This window comes from Columba livia, chromosome 2 (genome assembly GCF_036013475.1).
Source record: "Columba livia isolate bColLiv1 breed racing homer chromosome 2, bColLiv1.pat.W.v2, whole genome shotgun sequence".
Taxonomy (NCBI): Eukaryota; Metazoa; Chordata; class Aves; order Columbiformes; family Columbidae; genus Columba; species Columba livia.
The window spans coordinates 143,690,436-143,701,086 of record NC_088603.1 but is presented as its reverse complement, the minus strand read 5'-3'; positions in this window follow the sequence as shown (position 1 = coordinate 143,701,086).

Below are 10,651 nucleotides of genomic sequence, written 5' to 3'. Positions count from 1 at the left end.
TATGGCCACTGATTTTTAGATGAGCAGAAAGCAAAAGCCAACATTTCACCAGTGCTAGCTGTTCTCTGAGGGGGATCTCTTGCTCAGACTTGGCATTGGTTCTCTGTTCCTCTACTACAAGAATTGCAAGAGTGAAATAGAGTGGAAAACATCAGATCACCAAGGTCATGTGATGAATGAGGCTATTAGAGCAATTAGATGAACAGTTACTGAGTTTTATCTGTTTTGCTTGGTAAAATAAAATTTTAAGTAGGCTCATCTATCTCACCGCTATCTTACTCTGGTCAAAATTGCAGAAAGCATTTAGAATGGTAACAGCATGAAAACGGCACATATGGGCATCATATATACTTGAAAACACATTTTGCCTAGACTATACAAGAGAAGACTGCAAAAAACAGGACGTAAGTGCACTAAGGGTAAGATTTGTTTGACCTAAGAAAATCTATCAAATGATTAGGAGTTTAGTTTAAGCCAAGTCTCCAGGCATATTCCGTAACCAAGGAAGGAGCCAGATCTGTCCAATAAGGCATCATTCCCTCATAAAAGAAGGCTCTAAAATAGGTGAGAAGAATCACTCTCTGTAGATTTCTCTCCCTCCATTGCCCATAGAGCAACCACAGATGTTCAGCTCAGACACAACATCTGACCAGTTTTGAAGGCTGAAACTGTTGCACTCCCAGTGACTGCGCAGTGGCCCTTGGCATTTCATGGTGATTGTTGTCAAGCGATTCACACTGGAAGACACAACTGGAATTATGTGAAATGAGCTCTGCAGTAACTGCACCCACCCTGAGAAGGACCCAGGCTCTGTGTCGCACAGCTCTAGGAAAGTTTTGCTTACAGTTAAGCTCTTGCAGTCAGGAAAGCTGAGCTCATATGGGGCTGTATTAGCAAAAGTGTAGCCCGCGGGCTGAGGGAAGTGTTTATTCCTTTTGTTTCCAGAGAGGAAGCTCATCTCAAGTGCTGTGTCCTGCTCTGGACTCCTCCATATGAGCAAGGCCAACAAACCGGAGGAAGTGCAGCAGAGGGCTCTGAAGGTGATTAAGGGGCTAGAGCAAGGAGGGACGTGCAAGAAGAGGCTGAGGGAACTGGGACTTTTCAGTGTTTGGAAGGCTAAGGGAAGACATTATTGCTATTTACAACTACGTAATGAAAGGATATAGAGAAGTCGAGCCAGACTCTTTTCAGTGGTGCACAGTGGAAGAATGAGACACAAGGGATGTGAATAACAGCAAGGGAAATATAAAATAGCTATAAGGGAAAAATCTTCATCGTGAGAGTGGTAAAGCACTGGAATGGGCTGTCTAGAGAGGCTGAGGAATATCCGTCCTTGGAGATGTTCAAAATTCAGCTGAGCTAGGCTCTGAGTAACCTGACCTAAGTTGGCTCTGCTTTGAGTAGAAGGTTGTGCTAGATGATCTCCATACATCTCATCTAATGTAAATCTTTCTATGACTCTATGCAATGGTTGTAAAAAACAAAAACAAACAAAAAAAAAAAAAAAAGGAAAGAAAAAGAAAAACAAGATAGTTTTATGTTTTTTAAAGAACTGTATGGAATGTGATATTGAAAAAATTGGGTGATACACAAATCCATGATAGTGATTCAGGTTTGTTCATGTGTGTAGGATTGATCTCACCTAAACTTAGCTGTCAATGTGAATTCTCATAGTGTAGACTACAGTTCCCTCTGTAATTAAAAGACAGACAGATAGACCTTGAGGATAGGAACTGTCTGAGCTATTTCAAACACTCATCTTACAACACAGTGAGATTCTCCCTGGATGTCAGTCTTCCAATCGAAGAGATCCTAGTTGACTATCTTGGACTAGAGACTACTTTTAAAGTAGGTATTGGGAAGGAGAAAACACATTCTTGTGTCAAATGAACCAAATATAAACATATTTAAAGAAATATAGAAATGAGTGACAGGAGTTATTAAAAGGAAAAGTCATTTGAGGAGGGAGGAGAGTCAAAGTAATAAACAAGAAGGACTCAAATATTTCTGTTCCTTTCACATCTTACAGTGGACTTTCAACAAAACCAAAGGGCAAGACTCAGACTGTTAAGAGATACGTCATCTTCCCACAGTGCATAACACAGTGGAATTCACTGCCAACAGGCACCAGTAAGGCAAAGAGGAAACATAAATTATTAACAACATCTTTTCTGAGATTGTATGTTCTTAAAATAATCCCTAAATTACTTTGGCAATGCTGAAGATAAAAACAGCAAGCAATCAAACACATTAATATAATGAACTATCCAAAGTTACTTTACCAGACAGCACCACAAAATAATCAGTTTAAGATAGTGTGCTTTGGCTAATAAATAAAATGAGAAAAGATGCCAGACTGGGTGCAGGAACATACACTCAGTGTATTCTCAACAGCCATATCTAATAAACAGCCGACTGGCAGTTACATTGAACTAAAAACAAAAAGCAAGAACTCAGCCATCACAGTACAAGTAACTTGTTGATATGAGCTAGGAAATTCCTTGCATATTATCACATAGATGTTCTGCTCTCCAATATATCTGCTACTGACCACTTTGTTGTTAAAGCTGAATACTAAATTAAATGGATGAAAATGTAAAGGTATGATCCAGTACAGAATTTTTTATGTTTCTGTGTTTAAATTAATTTTAAAAATAACTCAGTATTTTAATCTCCCCCTTTTCACTAAGAATGACTCTTAGTGATATCAGTTTCTAACATTTTAAACAAATATTTTCTCATACTTCGTATTTTGTAAACTGTATAGACAGTTCAAATCAGCCAGGCCATTATAATAATCTAATCCTTCCACCATACAAAAATCTACACCAACGCCTGAGTCTAGCCAAATGGTGCTCCCGAGAAGGGGTGGTCATCACGGACACAGCTTGCCAGATTTTTCTACCCAGTGATCTGATTCCTGTTTCCAGCCTCCCTGTGGTCCCTCCGATGCAGTTAAGGGCCCACGGCAGCTCATGCTTCACTGTCTGCTGCCTGCCTTTAACAGGCATGGCGGTTCCCCTTCTGTCATGTGGGTTCTCTTCTGTCAAAAGCACATTTAAATTAAATTCAGTGAATAGAGTTAGCTCTGGCCTGCTAAACAGTGGGGGAATTCATTTTTCCAGTGACACAGCAGATGCAAGTCCTCCAAAAGGTGAGACGTGAGCTGCCTTCAGCTGCATGGCACACACACCCTCCACATGGCTGGAAATACTCATAGCACGGTGTAGGACACCTGGATTTTGTTTATGTGAGCAGTGCTAGTCCTGTTACAAAAAGAAAGGGGCTCATTTAAATACTTCAAGCCGGAAATAATTTATTATAAATATGTGTAAACCCTTTCTAGGATTAAAATCCTCACCATTAATATGAACTTACTACTTGCTTGCACTCTGTTCACTTCAGCTTCCTGGTGCCGGATCTGTTAAAGATCTCCATCTGCTATCAACAGTTTCTACTGACAGGATTATTAAAAAAAATCATGTGACTGCCCCTAAACTTTCTTTCTTAGTAAGTTAAATATATGCCGCTCGTTTAGAGATCCAATTTATGTTATTATTTTAGCCCGGTGTCCTCTTTTCTGTTCTTCAAGCCATTTCCGGTTTTTCAATGTCCTTCATTAAGTGTGGATGCTGAAATGGTGCACACTGTACCTGTATTGGTGTCAGGGTTGACCCTGGCTGGATGCCAGGTGCCCACCAAAGCTGCTCTATCTGCTTCTCAGCAGGACAGGGGAGAGAAAATATAATGGAGGGCTCGTAGGTCGAGATAAGGATAGGGAGAGATCACAGAATCACAGAATCACAGAATGGTTGGGGTTGGAAGGGACCTCTGGAGCTCATCTAGTCCAACCCACCTGCTAAAGTAGGTACAGATCATTCAGTAATTAGCATCACGGCCAAAACAGACCTGGGGAAATTAGTTTAATTTATTGCCAATCAAATCAGAGTAGGGTAACGGGAAATAAAACCAAAGCTTAAAACACCTTTTAGTTTAAAACCATTACCTCTTGTCCTGTCACAACACATCCTTCTAAAAAGTCTGTCCCTATATTTCCTATTGGCCCCTTTTAAATACTGTCAGACTGCAATAAGGTCTCCCCAGAGCCTTCTCTTCTCTGGGCTGAACAGCCCCAAGTCTCTCATCCTACATGCACAGCAGAGCTGTTCCAGCCTTCCGATCATTTTTGTGGCCTCCTCTGGCCTCTCTCCAACAAGTCCATGTCTTTCCTGTACTGAGAGCTCCAGAGCTGGATGCAATACTCTAGGTGAAGCCTCACCAGAAGCCTGCAGACACCAAGGTCAGAGAAGGAGGGCAGGAGGTGCTCCAGGCACCGGAGCAGAGATTCCCCTGCAGCCTGTGGTGCAGACCACTGTGAGGCCAGCTGTCCTCCTGCAGCCCATGGAGGTCATGGTGGAGCAGAGATCCACCTGCAGCCTGTGGAGGACCCCACACCAGAGCAGGTGGATGCCCAAAGGAGGCTGTGACCCTGTGGAGAGCCCACACTGGAGCAGGCTCATGGCAGGACCTGTGGAGAGAGGAGCCCAGGCTGGAGCAGGTTTGCTGGCAGGCCCTGTGACCCCATGGAAGGGACCCATGCTGGAGCAGTTTGTGAAGGACTGTGTCCTGTAGCAGGGACCCCACACTGGAGCAGGGGAGAAACATGGGGAAAAAGGAGTGACAGAGATGAAGCATTACGAACTGACCACAACCTCCATTCCCCATCCCCCTGTACCTCTTGCAGGGAGGAGGTAGAAGAGTCAGCAGTGAAGATGAGCCTGAGAAGAAGGGCGAGTATAAAGAAGGTGGTTTCAATTTTACCTCTGTTTTCTCACCGTACTACTCTATTTTTATTTGGCAATAAATTAAATTAATCTCACCCAAATTGACTCTGTTTTGCCTCAGACAGTAGCTGGAAAGTGATCCCCATCTTTACCTCAGCCTGTGAGCTTTTTCATTGAATTTTCTCCTCTTGTCCTGTTGAGGAAGGGGAGTGAGAGAGCAGCTGGGTGGGTGCCTGGCAGCCAGCCAAGGTCAAACCCACCATGTTGTCATTTAGAGTCTGGTTGTATTTCTTGATACCTACAGAATAATCTCCTGTTCCTAGTCCAGTTTGTCTGTACAGGTTCGCTGTGAAGTTGTCCAAGTATTACATCACCTCTCTCTGTCACAGGGTCACACTGGGAACACAGGGTAAACGTCCTTTCAGGACTGCTTTGCAAAACACCACTTTCCCAAATACAGCCTCCCACCCTGTGAACATGAGGTCTCTTTTCCTGATCAGTCTCTGGCCTTCTATTAAAGCGCAGTAGTTGGACGGTATCCAGTTCACAACATGAACCATACTGTCCCGTAAACAAGAGTTAACCTCAACATTATTTTTTCCCCTAAGCATCTTGGTCGTTCTTTTAGCAATCATTTAAACTTATCTAAACAACTGATAAATACCTTACGTAGTATTGAACTGAAACAAGTTCCTTCAGGAATTCAGTAAAAGCAGCCCAAATTACACAGTTTTATTAATAATACTGCATTTCTGCAGTTTTTTCATATTCTAGATTAAAATAACTGTGTTGCTGCTTTTTGACATCAGTTGCTACCTTCTACTGCCTTCCCAGATTACAAGTGTAGATCTTAGTTTCTATGCAGAGGTGAGACCAAAGTGCACTAACACAGAGATGTAGCCCTCAAGAAGCAGAGATCAGTGAGTGACAGCTGCTCCCGGGTTAAAACTAACATTACTGTAACAGCCTGGGAGAAGAGAGGTGAGAACTGTAAAATTGGGCAGCTCTGTTGACAAGTAGGATGCCCACCTTGTATGTGAACAAAACACAGTGCAACACAGACTCCTGCATCACTTATTTCTCCTTGATTTCTGTCTGCTTTCTCCCAGGCCATTCTAGGCATGAAGTTCAGTGCTAGGCAAGTAGCATGTTGTTGTGCTTTGGAACCTTACATTGTAAGAAATTATTTAAAAGTTAGAAAAATCAAAACAACATAAAGTTCCAATGGTAGCAATCTGCCAGATAAATCAAGCTTAAGGTGGTGAAAGAAAAATTTACTTTTACTATAAACCCTGTGACAAACTATTCATGGATATGAGGCTATTCCTATCATTTTTTTATGTCAAGGTAACACTGATAATTGGGTCAGTCTTCTCACTTATCACAGCTTTGAAGATCCTCCGTAACTTATTCTTTGTAGTCAGTTAGGTCCTCCTGTTTTGTGGCAAAATTTGAAGAGGCAGAAATAAGTAAGAAATAAACTATGGCTGCGATAATACCGAGTCTCACATGATGTTTATCAAAGTGTAGTTATTTTAATAAAAATGGTAGCAAATCAAATGTAGTGTCTGCTACACATCAGAGAAGATATGAGTTGCTTACAAAGAACGTAAATGCTCCCTAATTCTAACAGTTGCTGCAATTAATATAAAAGGTTGACTGCTCTGTGCTCTCTTTGGATACTTTTAAATACACTGATATTTGTGGGGTTTTATAAGTCTGTCATGCATGTCACAGTAATTTTGCAAAGTCCCAATTGGTGGGTTGGAATAACTGCTGAAGGTATTATAGCTCACATACCATTCACAAGTCCATGCACCGAATTTTCTCTTCCTTAGCCAACCGGTATGCCAAAAATTTCTATTTTGCAACTCATTTTGACTAATAAAGCATCAATATTCTGTGGAATCTTAAAGATTATCCCCCGCCAAGAGTCACTTTGGTTCAGTTTCTCAATGTCCTGCACCAATGTAGGCACTCAGATGTTGCTGACCCCCATTATAGACAATGCTGTACAAGAATGTTCGCCACACTCATATTTGTCAACATGTAGCCATTTCAAGTAGTATTGTTTGCCTGAGGCTTTTAAAATATTGATTCAGATTAAAAATATCAAAAATAAACTGAAAAAGAAGAGTTTAAAAAAATCCAGAAAACTTCCTGCATTTGGCTTTCCATCTAGTTTATTGAAAGGTTTGCAATAACAAAATCTGATATTTCAAATTTTTGAAAATTTTGTGAAATTTTTACTAGTAATTGAAAAAAACCCCAGAAATGTAAAAAAATTCATACTGATAATTGGCGATGGATGACTAGGACCATTAGCCGTTTGCAATGCAGAAAACAACAGGTATAACCGTAGAATGTATAATATCCAAACAGAACAGAAAAAATTTACTACCATTGTACCTATGTGAGACCTTAGGCAAAACAATCAGCCATATTCTACCCTCTCTGTTCAGAAAAGATCAATCCAAGCTGTAGCAGACAATAAGTGTACCAAGGGCATCTGGGTTAGTGAGGAAAATGACATATCTACCTTCCAAGAAAAAAAAATACATATTTGCTTTAGCAGAATAAATGGAAAAAAAAAAAAGGCTTATTTATAAGGATACGGTTGTCATCTAGAAGTTCTTTAAGAAAGAAAAGGACAGGCAGGGAAAAATATTTAAGGTACCAGGCAACATTCACATTAAGGCAAGAAAAATCCACTTGCCATGAGTACATTCTGAAGAAAATTAGAGGAAGGTTTTTGACCATCAAAGGAAAGAAATTCTGACTCAATTCCTATTAGGAAGGCTGGGAACAAAATCTATCTGCTTTTAAGTCATAGATTCAGCAGTTTGGAATACATGCTGTATTTGACATTAAAGAATAGGGCAATGTGACCCAAGGATGTACAATATTCTATAGTGCTATGAAATCGTTTGTACACAGAAAACTGCATTGCTTCTCCAGTATATTGAAAACTAAATCTTTCAACCACTTCTTATTGCTTTTGCTACAGAAGACATCATTTAATGGGAAAAATATGGTACATAAATACGAGCACCTTGATAGCAGAGTCAATCTCGAGCAAAACAGGATTGCTGTGACCATTTATGCTGCCATCATTCACCTGGTGTTACTGAGAAAACTTACATAACTTTGGCTTGGGACAATCCACACATACAAGTCTATTTGCCTATAGGGGAAAAGTCTCATGGACTTTGCACCACTGCAGAAGAGATTATAACCAGGTATAACTGTAGTTTCAGAGAACAACTACTCAAAATCAGTCAGTAAGATATTGATACTATTATTAATAATTCTTACCTATGAATGTATTGAAACTATTGTTCTGCAATTCCATGTTAGTGCACTGTGAGCATCGTATTTCACTGAACCAAGTAGAATAAAATAGGAGAGTTACATTCTTAAAGTGGAAAAGTGAGAAACTGTCACTGGTGAATTCATATGGTTCTCCTGGAAAAGACCAGTATTTCAAATTATGTGCAGGTAGATCCATTAGGCGCTATTAAAAAGTATAGCTAGTTCCACTAGGATATCTGGGCACTACTACAAACACATTCAGTTCAAGGTACCTGGGAATACTTTGGGGTAGTCCCGTGACTGCCGTTGAGTCTGCAAGCACAAGTGTTAGAAGCTGCAGATGCCGTGGTAGTTTCCCTCCTGGGATGGGGAAGCACCTTGAGCAGGCAGCTCTAGACCCAGGAGTCCAAAAGGTAAGAGGTGCAAAAGACAATAAAATTATGTTTATAGCAAGCAGAGAAAAAACTCAGGAATCTCCTCCCATGACTATTTTAGAAATGATAAAAAACTCTCGATATGGCTGGGGGAAGATACTGTCTGCAGGTAGAGAGAACACCCTTGCTAGGCCATGAGATGCATCTGGACAAAATGGAGAGGGTTCATCAGATCTGAAACAGAAGAGCAACTTCAAGCTCAGTGTTGGCTGAGGACCTGACAGGACAAGCAGACTCATGTCCACTAATAGTAAGACTTCAAAAACAAAGCACATGCACACAGTCATATTTCTGGCAAACAAACAAAGGGACCAGCCTTTCAACAGCAGTATCTAGTGGAGGCTGAGCCGTCGGGGAATATGGTTTTAAATCATTTATTTAAACAAGATTCTGATCTCACTAGACTGGTGGAAATCCAAAGTAATTCTGAGACCTTCTAGACTGGGGTTCAAAAACCTTAATATCAGAAAAAAAGAAAAAAAATAATAATAAAGAAAGAAAAGAGATCTCCTTCTTCACTAATATTGATGTAAGAATTCTGTTTGATCTTTGTGGGCATATGCTTCAAACATTGTTTCCTTTTATTAAATAGGAAGCTTTTTAATTTTTTTCTTTTTTTTTTTAAAAGTACTGTCTTCATTACTTCTTCACTTTTGCTTTCTCGCTATTCCAAGCTATTTGGCGTTTTTTATTCTCTGGTTCCACCCTTGTCAATAGATTTATAACAAAGTTTGCTGCATATAAAGATCAAAGCATTTATCTTTAATCTAAGACAATTATTAGATGTGAAAAACAATGTAGAAAAAAAAATACAGTTTTCTTAAAAAGCAGGGTGGGTGGGAAAAATGGAGATCAATTTTGCACTTTGAAGTAGGTCACAAACTGACAGATGCCTTTGCACTAGGGAATACCAGTCACATAAAGCACATGTTCTGAAGATGCCACAAGCGAGTCTCTGGGCCCTCCTCTACCAGCCTTCAGCCACACCAGCCGCCTTCTTCCAGCCCTGCCCTAAAAGCCCTGAGCTTGTAAACTTTGTGCCTGGAAGTGATTGCATTGACCCCACCGAAATTGTCCCCGTGTATGTCTGTGTGTGCTGTACAAGGTGTACCTGCCAGGTTGGACCCAAAGCCCATATGTTCCAAGATCTTTTCCTGCTTAAGACATAGGGGGTGCAGGTACCCCCATGGGAGCTGAGGACCCAGAGTCTGCAGCCAGACCACGGGCCCTGAGGCGAGGTGAGGGGCTCCCTGCGACTGACCTGGCAGCACCCACCAGCAGCAGGCCCTGCCACCCCAGCACACGTCCCTGCTCCTCCCCAGTGACTCTACCCAGCCCCAAAAGTGTTGGCTGGGTGCAGGCACCAAGTCTGCTCTGCAGGCAGGAGTCCCACTTGCACCTCTGATGAGCTACTTAAAAATGAGACAGCCGTCTCTACAAATTCATCCTCAATTTCTAATGAATGATTGATTGTTTTTAAACTAGTGCATTGTATATTTTGGGAAAGAATTTATGATTTACCAAAAAATTTCCTGCTGAAATAAAGCCAAATGGAGACTGGTCTGGGCCAAGTTGCTCAATGTTCATGAACGAGAACATGTTTTTCTTTTTCTTCCTTTCTTGTTTTATGCATGTTTCTGGACTCATTTCATCAGCTGTCAGGAGTTAAATACCATTTCAGAAAAGGGTTTATTATTGTAATTTCCTCAATTATTCTGTTTGTTTCTGCTATGTCTCTTGAAACAAAATCAGTCAGCTAAAGTACTAATAAAATATTTTCCCCTGCTGCTCCTTGCGAAGGACCCAAACCTTCAAGGTGCTGTATTTCCTGAGATGGTTTGCACCTTGGAGACCGTGACCTCAAATGAGGGCTTCTTCTGCGTGCTGCATTTCTGCTTTCCGAGGGACAGCACTGACCTCAGTTCACAGTCAGCTCATGTCCCCAGATCACACCCAGCAGCACAGCAGTGCATGATAGCCAGGAAAGGAAACCTATGAGAAATAAAACAGAAAGCAAGAGCCCTTTTTCATCACATCAACCAAGAAGAAAAACAGACCAGACATGGCAAGTGATGAAAGCAATCCAGCTTAAATATATAGCTAGGTAATGGATTAGCTTAG